Below are 18,137 nucleotides of genomic sequence, written 5' to 3'. Positions count from 1 at the left end.
CATAGTTACTGAACTATTAGGCTATGGTTATGGGATAGCCATAGGATCAGAATAATATTTATATTATCTATTATTTTTCTTCTGGAGTGAGCTAAATATTCTATGGTATTCTTCATTACTAAAATATTTACAAAACATATGTTTTTCAAAATAATTTTATGTTAGAAATACACACAATGGAGCTACTCTGTAGATAGTTATATTAAGTATGACATATCCATAATGCATTGCTATAAAAATGAGGTCTATATGCATGTGCTGGTATGGAAAATTTACATGCCTTGATTTCAGTAAAAAACAGAAGTGAGTAACTGTCATTCCCTTTTCCTATAAGTAAACAAGAATATATATTTTGTTTTCATTTTTTCCAGAAAGAAATACAAGGAAGAAAGACATATAGGCATTATGTAAAACAAGTAAGTGAGATTACCTACTGAGAAGTAATGTTGTAGAAATGTAGAAATGCTCAGCACCAGGCCAGATAGAGAATAAGAAATCAGAGAATGAATTGGGCAAAGACAGACCCACAAGGAACCACTGTGAACATATGGAATGTGTAGTATCGTAATCCAAGATTAACAATTTTCTCCAGAGTAGTCTGAGAGTTCATAGAATATGAAGGAATATGGTGTTCATGGGATTTAGGTGCAGAGAGGCCACTGGAATTATGGGCTATATAACTTCCTAGGAAATAAAATCATAGTGAACTGGAGGTAGACTCAGGGAGGAGGAACAGAAAGAGTCAGTGAAACCTTTGAAAATCTGATGGTAAAAGAATATAACCTGACTGGTAGGACAGGAGTTGGGGGGAGATGTAAAATCAAAGAGGGGTTTATTTTCTTTAATGATATGTTCCAGAATATGGTTGCACATTTAAGGGAAAGAAATCAGGAGAGAAGAAGAGGTTCATTTGATTAGATGGAAACTCAGTGCCAGCATTGAAGAGATACAGTTCTGTGGTAAACGGAGTGATGTAGGCAGAATAATGACACTCCACAATATCCACATTCTAACCTAGAGCCTATGAATGGGTTAGTCACATGACTGTGTTGATGTAATTAAGTAAAAATCTTTGGGATGGGGAGATTATTCTGGATTATCCAGGAAGATCCAATGGAGATTAAAGATCCAAATGGAGAGCCAAGATCACGGAGATCCTTAAAACTGAAAAAAAGAACTGGCAGGAAAGACAGAGTCATAGGAGAAGGTACAAAAGCAGAAGCAGACGTTGAAGTGATTGCTAACCTTGACGATAAAAGGAACCCAGAGCCATGGGATGGCAGGTGCCTGTAGAAGGTGGGTAAGTGAAGAAATGGATTGTCTCCTAGAGCCTCCAGAAAGAATGCAATCCCACTGATACCTTGGCAGTGGCCTCCTGAGACCCATTTTGGATTTCTGCCCATCCCAAATCACAAGTGAATAAATTCATGCTGTTTCGAGTTGCTGAATCCGTGCGATTTGTTTCAAAAGCAATAAGCAGCTAAGACCGCTTTCACTGAGTCAATCTCCCTTGTGGATTTCACATCTGAAATGTGTTTGTTGTGGCAAGAGAGTATTTTTATTGACTTATTGACTCACTTATTCATAAAACATCTTATTAAAAGTGTGGACTTGATTCTTATTGGCAAAATTGCTTTTTCTAACATTTAAAGACAACATTTAATTATCTATGTAATTAAAGTATTTTGTAGTCAAGCCAACTATAACCAGTATAAGCTTGTATCTTTTCATGTCTCTAATATTTCATTTAAATATCACAAACAAATTTTACATTTATTTCTTTTCTCTTCCTTATCTCCCCAAATTAATCATCAAAACAAAATCTCAAGAAATTCCTGACAACACAGAATTATGAGGGAATTCCCAGGAGTGACACTTGACAAAGATACTGTGGCCTATCAGGCATCATGAGTGATCTCTGAGATTTAGTGTTTGGTGAGTCACCATGTTTTATCCTTTTGACTTACAGATAACATTGATGAAATTCCTCCTAACAGCAAATAGCATATATACCAAAAAGAGCAGTCCTAGTTTTCTCTGGTCTGTAGTTTTTCCTGACATCAGTACAGAGAAAAAATATTCCCTTATTTAACTTTCCATATACTGTATACCTACCACTGTTATAGAAATTTTATAATGTATAAGGTATTAGCCTACATTTTTTTTTTACTGGAAAAATGAGTTAAAGGTAAGAATATTGAATAATTAATTGTTCTATACCTAGCTCTAGTCATACTACCTGATATATAATAGACACTTCTTAGAACATCAACCTGAATATAAGACAAATTCTGTGACTTCACAATGATTTGTACGATTGAGCTTGAGCTTGGTGTGAATAGAATCATTGAAGTTATGACAACAGAAACAAGGGAAATCTGTCACATTTCTAATCTGTACACTTGGGTCAAGTTAGTAAGGTCCTCTCTGGCTCAGTTTTCACATCTGCAAGATGAAGTTAATAGCAATACCTCCTTTGTCTTGTCAATATTACATAAGACATTGCATATAAAACTCTTAGCACAGTGCTTGACACAATTTATCTTCAGAAAAGTTCAGCAAAATTATAACCACTCTGCAGAATCATAACCCCATAGGTAGTAAATGTTGATATTATTATATGTTTATTTTCTCAAACAAGATACTAAAGAACAAAGTAAGCTATGTTGCCTATCTCTTTTTATATTAGATACTTAGTTGAAAACAACAAATAAACTATGAGTAATTTAACTTGAAAAGGAATGTATTAATGGGTTGTTAACTGATTCACAAAGTCTCTAGAAAGCCTAACAAACAAAATTTGGAGGCTGCATAGAGAGGAACAACGCTCAAAATCAACCCAGTAAAAACAGTGCTGCTGGGGACATAACTTGTCTCTCATGTGGACTCCAAGTGGACAATGCAGTCGGTCTGCTCTTACCGTTTCCTTTAGGACCTAGAAGTGCCTGCTGTTGTACTGCCACCTATAACAAGATAGGGTTCTGCTCAGTCCACCTGGTTTATGATTCAAATTAGGAGGTCAGCATGTCCAGTTGGAGAATCCCGGGCATGTACCCTGTCTTGCTGCAAGACAGCCTGAGAAAATGAAATCTCCATTTTTGGCTTCCATGGGAGAGATGAAGGTGTTCCTACAATGTGATTCCCTAATCATAGAAAGGAAATCTTAAAACTGAACAGCAGAAGAAAATATGAAAAATCCTCTCTGCCTTCGCATGTGTTAATATGTAGAATTCATGGGATTTCAAAGAGAAAATTTAAGTTTAAAAGTAGTTTATAAAAAATAAAAAATTAAAAAAAAAGTAGATTATCTTGAGTTTAATCATATATCAGATTTCCTTTAAAGATTTTGTTTTTTATCAGTAGACTAGCCCTCACCTTCCCCCAAACCAAAATAGCTTTACCTCCTTCCCCACTCTGTTACATGGGGTTATACTCGTGCTTTTCCCTGCTCTTGGACTGGAGTGGTGATGCAGCGTTGTGAATGATGGGCGAGACAGAACTGTGCCGTTCACTGGGCCGTGTGTATCAGGTGAGCGGTATAGACGTGCACTGCAACTCAGATGTGCTCTCCAACTCTCACAGGGGTTTCTTAAGGCAATTCCATGTTTGGATTATGGTTATTGTATTCCTTTCTTTGTTCTATATTCAAATTATCCCTAGATTTCACTCAGAACACAACCAAATCCTACCTATGCCTACTAAAGAAAATACATGGAGCTTCTGCAAACACACTAGGCAATTTGAACAAAGCCTCTACTGTTGCAACTTTTTAAAGCAATACTTTAAACTTTATCACTTGCCTTTTGTATTTCCCAGGAGAATCTTCTTGAATGCTGTTCCAAAGAAATAATGTTTCTGGGTAGAACAGGGTGAATGTGTAACTAGAATCGATGTGAAATTTTTGACAAAAAGGATTTCTCAAGAGTGTTTCACAAATAATATAATGAATTCTCACTATAGTCTCCATAAAAAGGCACATTTTTTATTGTGGTAAGGTATTTTAACTCACTAGAGTTAGAATAATCAGAGAAAGTACCATATTTAAATATGTATGATTATGTGTGTATATAAATATTCATATTTGTACAGTTTATTAGTTATACCCTATGTCACTAAGCCCAGGGGTACAGTAATATAATTTAAAATACACACTCCACATTTCAATGCTTAACATTTAGAGTCGTTATGAAATATATGGTAACTACTAATGTTAATATAATTTTCTCTTGCCATAATTGTGTGAGAGTATATATGTAAGATATAAAAAATATTTTGTTAAATATATTAAATATATTCTTATATGAGAAGAAAAAATTCTTCCTATCCTATAAATATCAAGAACATATTGGATATCAATGAATGGCAGATTAAATTCATTTCTAGTGAGTTAAAATTTAAAACAAAGATTTAAAAATTCTTATACAATATCCTGGCTAGAAACAAAAATAAGACATGAATCTACAGGGCAAGATCACATTGGATCCAGTATTTCTTGAAGAGTATATGACAATTTCTGATGGCTTAAACCACAAATTCAAGGAGCCATTATAGGAGACAAGACACAAATCTAAATTCCTGAGGTGAGAAATTACACTGAAGAGACCTTGTTTAGTGCAAAGGCTTCTGATGGGTAGCAGATTCAGTGGATAAAATGGGAAATATCAAGAATTCACATCAGTGCTGAACATTTAGTTTATATCAGTTTTGGGTTGGTGGTGCCCCTTACCTCCTAGAAGTAGGCAAAAAAAAAGATAACAGAGAGAGAGAGAGAGAGAGAGAGACTGTGAGAGTGTGTGCACATGCAATACAGAGACAGAGAGACAATAAGAGATAGAGACAGAGAGACAGAAAGAGACAGAGAGAAGAAACTCATTCGAGGAAAAAAATAATATCTAGACTTCAAAGATTTTTTACTGATCTCAAACTAGATCTTTATATATGACACAAAAGAGGACACAGTTACTTTGATTCATAAGAAAAATTATCACAGTCTTAGACATCCAATGATTATCAATATTGAAACTAGCATATATAATATATAAAATAAATATATTTGATATACTTAAAGAAATAAATATGACTGAAATTATAATGAAGTAAAGGAGAATATAATTTATAACAATATATTTAAATATGAAATAAGAGAAACTCTAGAGTAAAAATTATAATAGAAATTAGATGACTATATACCAAAATAAAGATAACTGAAGAGATCATTGGATATAGACCTAAAAAATATATACAAATAGTTTGAAGAAATTTCACAGGAAATGCTCTGTAGAGGTAAGAGGACATATTTCAAAGAAAATTAAAAAGATACATCATATAATGTGTAAAAGTCCAGCATACATAATATCAAGACACCAGAAAGAAACTGAGGGAAGCGTGAGAACAGTAAATTGGAAGATGTCACTCACAATTTTCTTTCTTTTTTTTTTAAAGATTTTATTTATTTATTTGACAGAGAGAGAGATCACAAGTAGGCAGAGGCAGGCAGAGAGAGAGGGGGAAGCAGGCTCCCCGCTGAGCAGAGAGCCCGATGTGGGGGTTCAATCCCAGGACCCTGAGATCATGACCTGAGCCGAAGGCAGCGGCTTAAACCACTGAGCCACCCAGGCGCCCAACTCACAATTTCCTAATTTACATATTCAAGAAGCCCAGTAAGTCCCAGCCAAATTGAATGAAAATAAAATTTATATACATATTTGTATAAATAAATATACATATTTTTAAAGAACTGACACACATGATTTTGCTAAAATGAATGAGAATAAAATTTATATAAATGTTATATATGTATGCCCAATATATGGGCACATATGTGTGTGTGTGTGTGTGTGTGTGTGTGTGTGTATACACACACACTATTTTTTTTAAGGAACTGACACTCATAATTTTGCAGACTGGCAAGTGTGAAATCTGCAGGGTAGGCCCACAGACTGGAAATTCAAGTAGAGGCTGATGCTGCAGTCCTGAGGCAGAATTTCTTTTCTGATAAACCTCAGTTTTCACTATCAGGGCCCCAAATGGATGAGGTCCACCCTCCTTATTGAAGGTAATTTCCTTTACTTAAAGCCAGTTTATATGAACCACATCTACAAAATAGAAAAAAAAATAGAGGAAATCAAGAACAAAAATTTCAAAATAAAAACTAAATTGACAAGTCTTAGCCAGAGTGACCAAGAAAAGAGAGAGAGAGAGATTGAATACTCAAATTATTAAAACCAGGAGTGAAAAGGAGAAATTACAACTAACTTTACAGAAATTAAAATCATAAGGGAATGTTCTGCACAATTGTAGGTCAAGGAATTATGTAACGCATATGAAACAGACACATTCCTAAAAAGATACAAACTACAAAACTGACTCAGAAGAAATAGAACACATGAATAGATCCTGAATGGTATCACTTACTCTTTTTTTTTTTTTAAAGATTTTATTTATTTATTCGACAGAGAGAGATCACAAGTAGGCAGAGAGGAAGGCAGAGAGAGAGGAGGAAGCAGGCTCCCTGCTGAGCAGAGAGCCCGATGCGGGACTCGATCCCAGGACCCTGAGATCATGACCTGAGCCAAAGGCAGCGGCTTAACCCACTGAGCCACCCAGGTGCCCATCAATTACTCTTCTCAGAAGAAAAGACCCAACTGGCTAAGGTAGTGAACTGTAGTCATTTGCATGTGAAATTCTGGAGCTTCAAGGGCCTTGAACATGGTCTATGGAGGCAGTAATAGCTTCAGTGGGCATATTCTTTTGCTGCCCAGGACTCCCGGCCTGTGCACAGAGATGTGGACAGAGAAGGGTGCTAGTGCAGCCATCTGAAGCATAGACTCCTTTGTCTTTTAAGACAGTAACTGCTTCCACCAATTACTTGTGTAGTATTTGGCAAGTCTTGTTATTTTCGGCTGGAGGACTCATCAAATATGAGACTTGAAAGGAATCAGATATTAGAGAAAATATTCTACAATGTTCTACATTGTGTGATACATGGAACAAAGAGATTTACCTTTCTTCCTTTCACTATTGCCTTAATTTCTCCTGGAATTTAGATTACTCATTTACATAATAAGACTAATATTGTTGCTGAAATCTCAGGACTGATATAATGAAATATATCATGTAATATATGAAAATGAACAATAAAAAATAAATAAGTGGCATAAATGAAAGTCAATACATAAGGCACAGAACTGAAGATAAAAACTCCTATTTGAGAGAAACATAAGTAGAATTCATAACTGTTTGGAATTTTCTCCTAAGACCATCCCTGAAAAAACTTATTTTTTCATATAAAATTTTCAACATTACTTGCTTTAGAGATTCATTCTTGTTTTAGTTTTAGCAAAACCTGATAATATACAAACCCCATTTGGAAACCTTGCCAAAGATTTATCATATAATTTCCAATAATATGTGTCAGGGAAAGTTCTGTTGGTGCCAGTTCTCAGATGTTCTGCTTTTCTCTTGGCCAGCATAAGCAGATGGCATCTTGCAAAAAAGTTGGCCTAGAGATGTAATTGAGAAACTCTATGTGCCTGTAACTTAAAAACTATCTGGACTATCATGAAACAGGAGTCATGGTGGGATTTTGAAGTTTAGTAGGAGTCAACAGAAGAATGAAATATTCTCCTGAAATGAGTCTGGAATAGTCTCCCTTATCAGGTCGTGCTACCCTCCCTACATGGATGTGATGCCATATGAAACCCTCTGATGTTTTCCAGCAGCCTTATCCAATCATCACTTTTGCTCTATACTCACCAATCCCCCAACAGCATTGGTGAAAGTACACATTTATCATGAAGCAATGTAAACTTCAGAATAATCTAGAGGGCTTAGTAAAATTAGACCCATGGATAATGGGTCAGATAATGGTGTTTAACTGACACTTGGCATAAAATAAAATGAAGTTACTGAATTTTGCATTGTTAATTTGAGAAGGTACAGTATTAACTTTTGGAATGGTTAGTACATGTGAGATGAAACTTATTTAGTTGTATCAATAAATTTAATGAGGAAAGTTGACTCCCCCCACTTTAAGGTTGCTATATCATAAGAACATATTCTAAAATAGTAAAGGCATAGGACCATGGCTTCCTTATTTTAAAAGAAGTATGCCTAACATTTAATTCATTATTTTAAGTGAAGAGAGGTTTCACTGAGAGGTAATTCAGCAAACGATTACTTTTACTTTTGAGAAAAATCACTTAAAATTGCAAATTGATGTTAAATTTAATAAACAAATCTACAGTGCTCTGTGAAAAAGTTACTTTTTTTCTCTATTATATTCTTAAGGAACACATAAAAGTAAAACCATAAAAGAATGAATAGTATTCCATTATTTATACAAAGTTCAAATTAAAATTTTATATCTTAAAAAAAAAAACTCAAGTGACCATCAAGGTATAAGTATATAATCTTATGATGGCTTAGCTGTATTTTTTCTTCCATAATACATGAACAGGAACTTTAAAATATTTCTCAAATAAGGTTATGTTAATGCGACCCCCATCATTTTATATATATCACATTACCCATACATGTATATTTTATAATCATATATGTATATATATATATATCATTACATACACTCAAGGCTTTGAAGAGGTGTAAGGACTCTCAAGTTTATAGGGTATTATATAGCCTACTATCAAAAGAGGGACCAAGGCATAAAGCTCTGGTCTTCTTTCTTTCTTAAAATATTAATTTACATATCAGTAAATATATGTGTTGAGGCCTAGAAATCTTAGAGAGCACTGGGGACAGAAAAAAATAATCTCCTAGAAAACCCAGAAAGCTGATAGCTCAGTTAGAGCAGAGTGAGATCTCCCACAGTTCAGAAAGTAAGTAGACGCATGGTAAGTAAAAATAATTCTTCACATTTTTTTCCCTGCAAGATCTGCTGACCAGAAGGTACTGATCTTGTTGTCAAATTGTCTGAAGCCAAGGGTGAAGTAAATACTGTTAAAGCAAGAAAAAAAATTCAGCCTCAGGTTATGTTGGCTTTTGCCATCACACTAATATTATTAGTTAATTCTAATAATTAATTTCATTTACTTCAACCTCTACTTTTCTTTTACCCACACTGTCCAGCTTACAATAAACAATTAGAAGTCACATAAGGAAGCAATAAAATATAACTCATTGTTAAAAAAAGGAGATTGTCAATAGCAGTAGACACAGAAATAGACTACATTTTATTATTGTCAAATTATTTAAAGTAACTTATCTTTAAAATAGTCTTTAAAATGACCATGTTACATATATTAAGGTACCTAGAGAAAAGGGACAAAATGCCAGAAGGAATGGGTAAATTCACAAGCGAGGTGGAAGCTAGAAAGAACCAAACAGAGATGATGTTCATGAAAAACATAATATCAGAGATGGATACAGTAGAAGAAAGAATCAATAAAGATAAAGTCATTTTATAGAAATAATCTTATATGAAACAGAGAAAACAATTTTAAAAAAGAACAGCCTTTCGGATCTTTGGAACAGAATCAAATTTTGTAGTAAACTTGTAATTAGAGTTTTGGACAAAGAGAAGAAAGAGAACGGGGCAAAAAAGAATACTGTATTATGAAAAAACAATATCCAAGATTCTAAATTTCAAGAAAACCAAAACTTTATAGACCTAAGTAGAGTGAATCTTTAGCAGGAAAAATGCAAAGAAACCCACAGTAGGTATATAATAATCAAACTGCTGCAATAAAAATAAAGAGAAAATCATAAAACCATCCAGAGAAGAAAAAAATGCACAAAATATATGGGAACGTCTTTGAATGATATTTGATTTCACATCAGAAACTATGACATCCAGAAGAAAATGAAAATATATATACATATATCTTAAAGTGCCTAGGGAAGGAAAAAAAAAAACAAACCAGAAATCTATGGTCTTGAAAAATTTCAAGACAGAGGAACATTGAGGTGATTTATCCCCAAATGAATTGTCTTACAAGAAATGCTAAAAGAAGTTCTTCATGGAGAAGGGAGACAATACTAGATAGAAATCTAAATCTTCAGGAAAACATAAAGAACCCCAGTTAGGGAATATGAATATATAAGCACCTTATAACTGCATTAAACCAAACAAAAATACTAATGTATTATGTGGATTATGATGTATGTAGAAGTAAAATTATACATATACTACCTGGTGAAATAAAGTTTAACTGTAGGAATGCATTTAAGGGGGATTGTAGTAAGTTGAATATGTATGTTGTAACCTCTAGGACAACTATTAGAAATATAACACAAAGAAACAGAACAATAAAGATAATAGAGGAGATAAGAAATAATACTCAAATAAAAAACTAAAAGGATATATAGATCAATATATGGCCATCTCTGTAGACTTTATGTTTCTCAATATTGGACACAAATTTACACAAAAATCAGTAAGGATCTAGAAGACTTTAACAACTTATCAGTAAACTAAATTTAATTAATATTTAGAGATAATTTCCCTCAATGATTTCAGAATGTATATTCTTCTCAGTCTGCATGGAACACTCACCAAGACAGACCACGTTATCAGTAATAATTTTTTAAAAAGCCTCAATAGATTCCAAATAATTGAAATGAGAGAGAGACTTCTGTTTCTGGACTGGCCATGTAGATAGCTTGTGCTGGTGTCACCATCCTCACAACAAGAAGTGCCGAGCAAACCAAAAATCAACAACTCCTCCTAGCTCCATCAGACAACTGGGCTCACAGGCAAACCACTGACCCCAAAATTGAAAAGACAGGTGGATGCAAAGCATCACAGTGGACCTCATGGTGCAGAAGCCCAGGACCTCTATGAAAACAAATACCGGAGAACCTGAACTGCCCTTGGCGTATGGCTGGAGGCTCTGGGTGCACACGTGATAGAATTAAAAGTTCTCTGCTGAGCGTGAGGAGACAGGCAGCTATAAGAGTCCATACGACATGAACTTCATTTTCAGGAAATCTGGGAAGAGGAAACACGAATCTTTGGTGGTGGAAGCCAGTGCTCTGGCCATGAAGATGGGGACTGACTAATCAGGAAGGCTCATGCAGGAACCTTCTAGGGCGATTATAATTATCCATATCCTAAGAAGGCTGTAGGTAACACAGACATATCCATTTGTGCAAATCCACTGGAAGATACAATTACGACCTTTGCACTGAACGTGTATATGTTGTATTTCAACAGCAGAATTGAAAACTAAATAAATATGGACTTAACTCTCGTCTTGTTTACTCCTCCTCTAAGTAAAATTCAGTTAATTTAGGAGAATCAACTGAAGGACTCTATTTCATCTTGCAGCCTGCCGTGTGTGTGTGTGTGTGTGTGTGTACACATTGGTATGTGTGTGAGAGAGAGGGAGACCCAGGGTTAGAGGTTAAGAGAAGAGACTGAGAGGGAGAGAGAGATGGAAACCGGGACATGGAGTTAAAGAGAGACACAGATAGGAGACATTTTACAAAGTAGAAGTGAAAAAATGCTTTTGCTCTATTATCAGACTTCAAGAAAGTTATGGAAATCTCTGTTTTCCCAGAGGTCAAAGGAAATATATCTTTTAATGAGCCTAACAGCGCTATTCTTTCTAATCAATGAGACAGAGCAGGTAAATATAGTGAGAGGGGAAAGCAGAAACCAGAGTCAGCGCATGCTAAGTTAGAAATGCAGAATACTTGATAATATTTTCCACAAAATAGCTGAGAGCTTTACACACCTTTCCCTTCTATTTTAAGGGATTCTTGCCCTTTCTATGTCATGAATTCCCTGTTAGGGTTCAGGAAGAGAAGGCACTGAGGAAGCCAATAGGTAGTTGCATTAGCTTTTCTATTTCAAGCTGTGACAGCTGCAAAATTGTTCAATGTAACTCCACAGGGAGTGCTACCCAGCTATGCAAATGAATTCCAAATGTGACATTTTCTGGGGTGGGGGATGCTGCGAAGACTGAGTGACTGCCACACGTCTGTCTGATGGACTGACTCACATCCCCGAGAAGCCTGCTGTCAAGGACTGATGCTCGTCCACCTCATCAGCGACCTTCTCCCTGGAAGGAAGGGAAGGAAGGAGAAAGAATAAAAGTGCAAAAAAGAGATAAAAAAGAGATGGAGAGAAAAAAAGAGAATTTAGGTCTTTCTTTCTTCACTTATCCCTCTTACTGGCAAGTGCTCCTATCATGCTGTCATTCTCCTTCACCAAACCATTCCCTTGGCCCTGGCTACACACTTCACTCATATTTTAACCACATTACTAACTCGTCTCCACTTCTCCTCCGTCCTTCTTATGTGACTTGCTTTGGTATTGTTTGATTGGTATTTGTATAATGTTCTTTAGAATTTACTATTTAAGCAACAGAGATAACAGAGATTTTATGGTATGATATAAATCCTAAACCATATATAAGATACTGTCAGTACCCTTTCAGTAAGAAACTCCTATCTGATGGATATTATTTTCACTTCTGTCAGGAGTCCCCTGATTTAGTGAAATAATCCCCTGTTCCTGAATGAAAATCTTTTGGTGGGTGGGAGGTTACAGGAGACAGGCAAGGTAAAGAGTGATTTATGTCAAAAAGGGGACAGAAACCAAAGATGGCCCACAAAGGTTCATGGATTTGTAGTCTAGAATGTATTCCTCTCTAAATGTTTTTATTTTCTTAATCTTCTCTGTCTGAACGAGCCTAGGTCATACTTCTTTATAAAAACAGAATTTTTACAGAGAAGAATAGTGCCTTCCACTTAGGGGTTTAAGAGCTATCTGTCTTGTTTAAAGAGTTACAGCAAAGGCCATATTAGGTGGTAGGAGTAGGGCCAATACACAAATGAGTGTGTGTTGATCTTCTTGGGGATTCGTACTCTGATTCTGTTGACCTCCTTGAAATTTTCAACTGCCTTTGTTTCACAATTCCTTTCTTCAGCTGTGCGCAGTTCATAAGCAGAATTTAATGACAACATATAAGACTCAATATATTATGGTTGGACAATAAAAATAGAATTTTCACCCTTAGAAGAAGTCTGTAAATAAGAAAAAAAAAAAAAAAAGCAACAATGTATAGATGAGGTTGGTATGTAACTATGAAGCTCACTTTTAAGGACTCAGAAAGGTTTAAGACAGTGAATAGTAGACTCCACTAAGTTGATAAAAGGACTTCAAAGAATCATCAGTGCATGCGCTACAACTCTCATATCAGAACCAAAGTATAAAAGGACCTATAGCAAAAAGATTTATGCATGGTGCTTTTGGAGCATAGTGTGAATCACAGCTATATTTATAGGAAACCCACAAAGATTTTCCAAAGGTTGTATGAAAAACAAAAACAAACAAAAAAACAACTCAAAACCACAAAAAACAGAACTTCACAAATAGCTTGGACTAAAGGGCCAGAAACAATTTATAATGAAAAGAGAGCCATGGGCTTCCCAATTTTTACAATAAGGAAACAATGATAACTAATCAGTAGCAAAACTATTTTCCATTTTTTTTATTTTTTCCATTTTTTTAATCAATTTTTTTTCTGAAATCTGCATTTTTAAAACAACATTATTTTTTTTTCAGTGTTCCAAAATTCATTGTTTATGGACCATACCCAGTGCTCCAAGCAATACATGCCCTCCATAATACTCACCACCAGGCTTTTTCTTCTTCTTCTACTTCTTTTTTTTTTTCTTTTTAAAGATTTCATTTATTTATTTGACAGACAGAGATCACAAGCAGGCAGAGAGGCAGACGGGGGGTTGGGGGGAGGGAGCAGCCTCCCCGCTGAGCAGAGAGCCCAATGCAGGGCTTGATCCCAGGACCCTGAGATCATGACCTGAGCTGAAGGCAGAGGCTTAACCCACTGAGCCAAGCAGGTGTCCCCCACCACAGGCTTTTTAAATCAATCTTGTATACATATATGAAATTGTATAGCTCATTGAATTTTGGCTAATGTGTAAGTGTGTATACCTATGTAACTGCCAACCATAATGAAGATAGGAACATTTTCATTTTCCTAAAAACCTTATCTCACTAGTCAATCTCCATCCATTTTGTGCTTCATGCAACTACTGTCTCTTTTATAAGACTATTGATAAAATTTAACTTTTCTAGAGTTATACGTGGGTGAAAATAATGTATTTTAAATTATAAATATTAAATTTTATACAGATGTTCATATTTTTGTAATTATATAGTATAAACTATTTTCAACTGAGTTTTTTTTTTTTAAGATTTATTTATTTTTTAGAAAAACTGATCACAAGTAGGCAGAGAGGCAGGCAGAGAGAGAGAGGAGGAAGCAGGATCCCGCTGAGCAGATAACCCGACATGGGGTTCCATCCCAGGACCCTGGGATCATGACCTGAGCCGAAAGCAGAGGCTTTAACCCACTGAGCCACTTAGGTGTCCCTTCAACTGACTTTTTAAAAAAATCACTGTAATGGCTTGAGACAAATGGGTTTTCATGTATCAATTTTATCTATACATTGTATATTGATGTTACTGAATAAAATTTTACCCCATAGATATTCTGAAATTGAATAATCCAATTTGATTGGCTATATAATAATTCAAATTGGATTATTCACTCATCTGGTGATTTATATTTTGTTTATTTCCAGTTTGGGGTTATTATAAATTCAAGCAGCTATGAATATTATAAATCTCTGTATGGGCACATGATTTTCCATCTCTTGGGTAAATGCTTTAGAGTTGGGTATCTTGGCCATATTTTAAGTGTACAATTATCTTTAAAACACAGTGCCAAAGTGTTTGCAAAATTTCATATTCTGACCAGCCACGTATGAAGTTTCTGTCTCCTCCACCTAAATTTGTTGTGGTCATTCTCTATAATAGAAGTTCTTGAACAATGTTATCTCCCTGTGTTTTTAATTTGCATTTTCCTGGTGACATAAAATTGGGCATCTTTTCATGTGCTCATGTCACATTAGTATTGAGTACTAATTCTGCACACATTTTGGATATGTGTGCTTTTTTTCATATATATGCAGACCAAATATTTTCTTCTAGTTTCTGTCTTGCATTTGCATTTCCTTAATAATGTCTTTCAAAAAACCAAAGGTTTTTAATTTCAAAGTCCAATTTGACACATGATTCCTTTATGTGTTTTACTTGTAACATGACTAAGGAGTCTTAGACTACAACAATGATGAAAATATTTATCCTATGCTTCATTGTAAATATTTTGTAGTTTTACATAACTATGACCAATTTTGAGTTATTTTTATTGCATGGTACATGATAAGGTTATGGTTTTTAAATATACTAATACATAGTTTTTCAGGATTATATGTTGAAAATTCTATTATTCCCCATTAAATTACCTTGGTTCATTTTCCCACTAAATCTCCTTGGAAGAACAAAAACTTGATCATCCATATTTTGATAAGACTCTGGACAAGTTTTCCCCACATTAATTGACCCCTTATATTTAGGTCTATGCTGGACTCAGTGATTTGTTCCATTGGACTGCTTGTCTATTCATAGGTCAATGTAATGTTACATTGATTCCTACAGATTTAAAACAAGTTGGAAAATCAGGTGCTCAAGCATGTAATGGAATACTACATAGTGTTTTTAAGAAAAAAACTACTGTCATATGTAAATATATGGATAAATCTCAAAAGAGAAAAGAAGTAAAAAATGTTGGAGATTTGTAGATTGTAGGACAAACAGGATAATCTATAGTAATAAAAATCTGAACAATGTGTAGAGTGCTTCAGCAGAGGTGCATGTGGAAAGTCTGTGAGGAGAGTGACTTGTTATATATCTTGACCAGGTGGTGCTGATGGATGTGTGTTGGTCAAAACTAAACCATCATTAAGACATGTGCATTGCACTATTTGTAAGAGTTACTTCAATTTTTTAAAAAGGCTTGCAAAGTCAAGAATTACTACTTATCTGTATTTATTTGGATAAGTCCATATCTCTGAGAGTGATTGGTTGATCTAACGTGTTCTCCATCCCTGCAATTTTTACGTTACAGTGATTACAAATTTTTGAGGTCAGAACATTTCAGGTGTCAGAAACAGCAAATATGAAAGTCCCTGAAAAGGTGGGGACTATAGATAGGCAAAACATTAAAGAAGCACTTTGCTAGTGGGTCATGGTAAGTAAAGACAGGAGAGGATGAGGAAGCAGGGAGGCTAGTCAAAACCAGATACCCAAGAATGTTCCAGTTTAACAGCACATTTCTAAATGTCCCGGGAGTAGTCATGGTTTTTCTTTGTCCAGTCTTAGCTTTAAACAAAAGTCTGCATATACGAAGTTGGAAATTATGATGTCATTCTGACACAGATGGAAAAAAATGAAAAACTTGCTTCTGAGGTCCTCTGTGATAGGTCAGCACAAACACTACATTACCTGGAACTCAGTCACAGCTGCCCACTAGAGGAGTCCTTTGAGGGATTCCACATGGTTTGAAAAAGTTTGACTACAGCAGGTATTTCTCAAACTTAATGTAAGACTTCACTTTTTCAGAAGTTCACGTGTGGGCACACAAACAAACTCAAACGGACAAGTACATTTAAATTTACGTAGCACGCTAATGTCTGGTAGACGTTAAACTACCTCTAGGGAAATAATGACAAACATTTTTTTGGAGAGTGCAAGGAAAGTTAAGGGTGTGTTTATGTGTGTGTTTAAATAATACATTTTTTTTTCATGAAACCATTTTTGAAAATTTTTATTTTTATAATACACTTTTTTGATAAAGGGGTGACTATATCCTTTACTTTTTGTACTTTTGTTTTGACCAATTTTAGGTCCACACCTCATCATTTTCCCCTCAGTGTGAAGTCCTGTTTGAAAAGGGAGACCAAGGACGATGGTAGTTCCTGGCAGTTTAGACTTCTCCTTTCCCTCTGGTCCTGATGGTGCAGATTCTTGAATTCAACTTCTACTGAATTAGACCAAACACTGGGTGAGGTGCATAAACAATGAATCTTGGAACACTGAAAAAATAAAATAAAATTAATTAATTAACTAATTAATTAATTTAAAAATAAAACCACTCCTCATCCCGCCCATCATTCTTATAGGTCCTTAGAGGATCTCCTGTTTTACCCCAAACCCACCCTGTCTTCCCACTGCTGTCTCCCATGCAGATACCAGCAATTTACAATTTTTCAGGCAACTGATGATTTTTTCCCCCTACTTTCATCTGTATTTTGAAGACCAAGAATATACTTTGTTATTCTACTACACTGTGAGGGTTGCTCCTGGTCTTAAAACATCTTGCTATGTTATTTTAATTGGTCTGGTATTATGTGGGTATTTGGAAAGACATAAAAATTTCTGCTCTTTTCTCCACCATCTTCTTCCCCAAATCCTTTTACACCCAATTATTTTTATTTTTATTTAACATTAATTTCCATAATTTGTCCCTTTATACATTTTCCTCACATTTCTTTGATTTATTAAGTTGCAAATCATTCTAGATTTTTCCCTTTTAATATATTTCCTATTAATTTCATTTCCCTATACTCCTTAATACAAATGTGTTTCTCTATTGATTTTCCTCTCAAAGCACCTTATTTCTCCCGTCAAGCTACCAACAGTTTGTCCCTTGAAGTTATCAATTGTGGAGGATTCAATTATTTTATTTCTTCTTCCAATATTTATCTATTTATCTAAGTTTATCCCCCATGCAATGTATCTAAGCAGGCATGATGGGAAAATAGGAAAGAAAGATATGAAATACCTATGTCCCACCCCACCCCAGGTTTTTTCTTTGATTTTCATTTTGCAGACATAATTGAATACAGTTCAATCATTATTAGTAGAACTTCCTTTTTGGCATGACTCTATCACTTTAAGAGCTCTAACTTAGCACTTCTATATTCCTAGATAGTCTATTGTTTTCAATCTAGATAAAGATATAGATATTGTGTGTTTTAATTTTTTTTTTTTTTTTTACATCTGGAAATCTTTTAGACAGGATGATCTCTTGGTGGCAGTCCTGCTCCTTCTGAGTGTTAGAGGTGATCCTGCTGCCTGCCTGCCTGCCGGGGTACATACAAGAATTCTGGAGTCAGTCTTACATCTTTTTCCTTAGAGAAAACATGATCTTCTGATTGGAAATTGGCACTTTTTAAACAAGGATGAGCCTATGTTTGGGCTTTTCCTCATCACTTCAGAGTTAGCTTCAGGTGAATCCTTTACA

This window comes from Mustela nivalis (assembly GCF_964662115.1).
Source record: "Mustela nivalis genome assembly, chromosome: 5".
Lineage (NCBI taxonomy): Eukaryota > Metazoa > Chordata > Mammalia > Carnivora > Mustelidae > Mustela > Mustela nivalis.
This window is presented reverse-complemented; position numbering follows the sequence as displayed.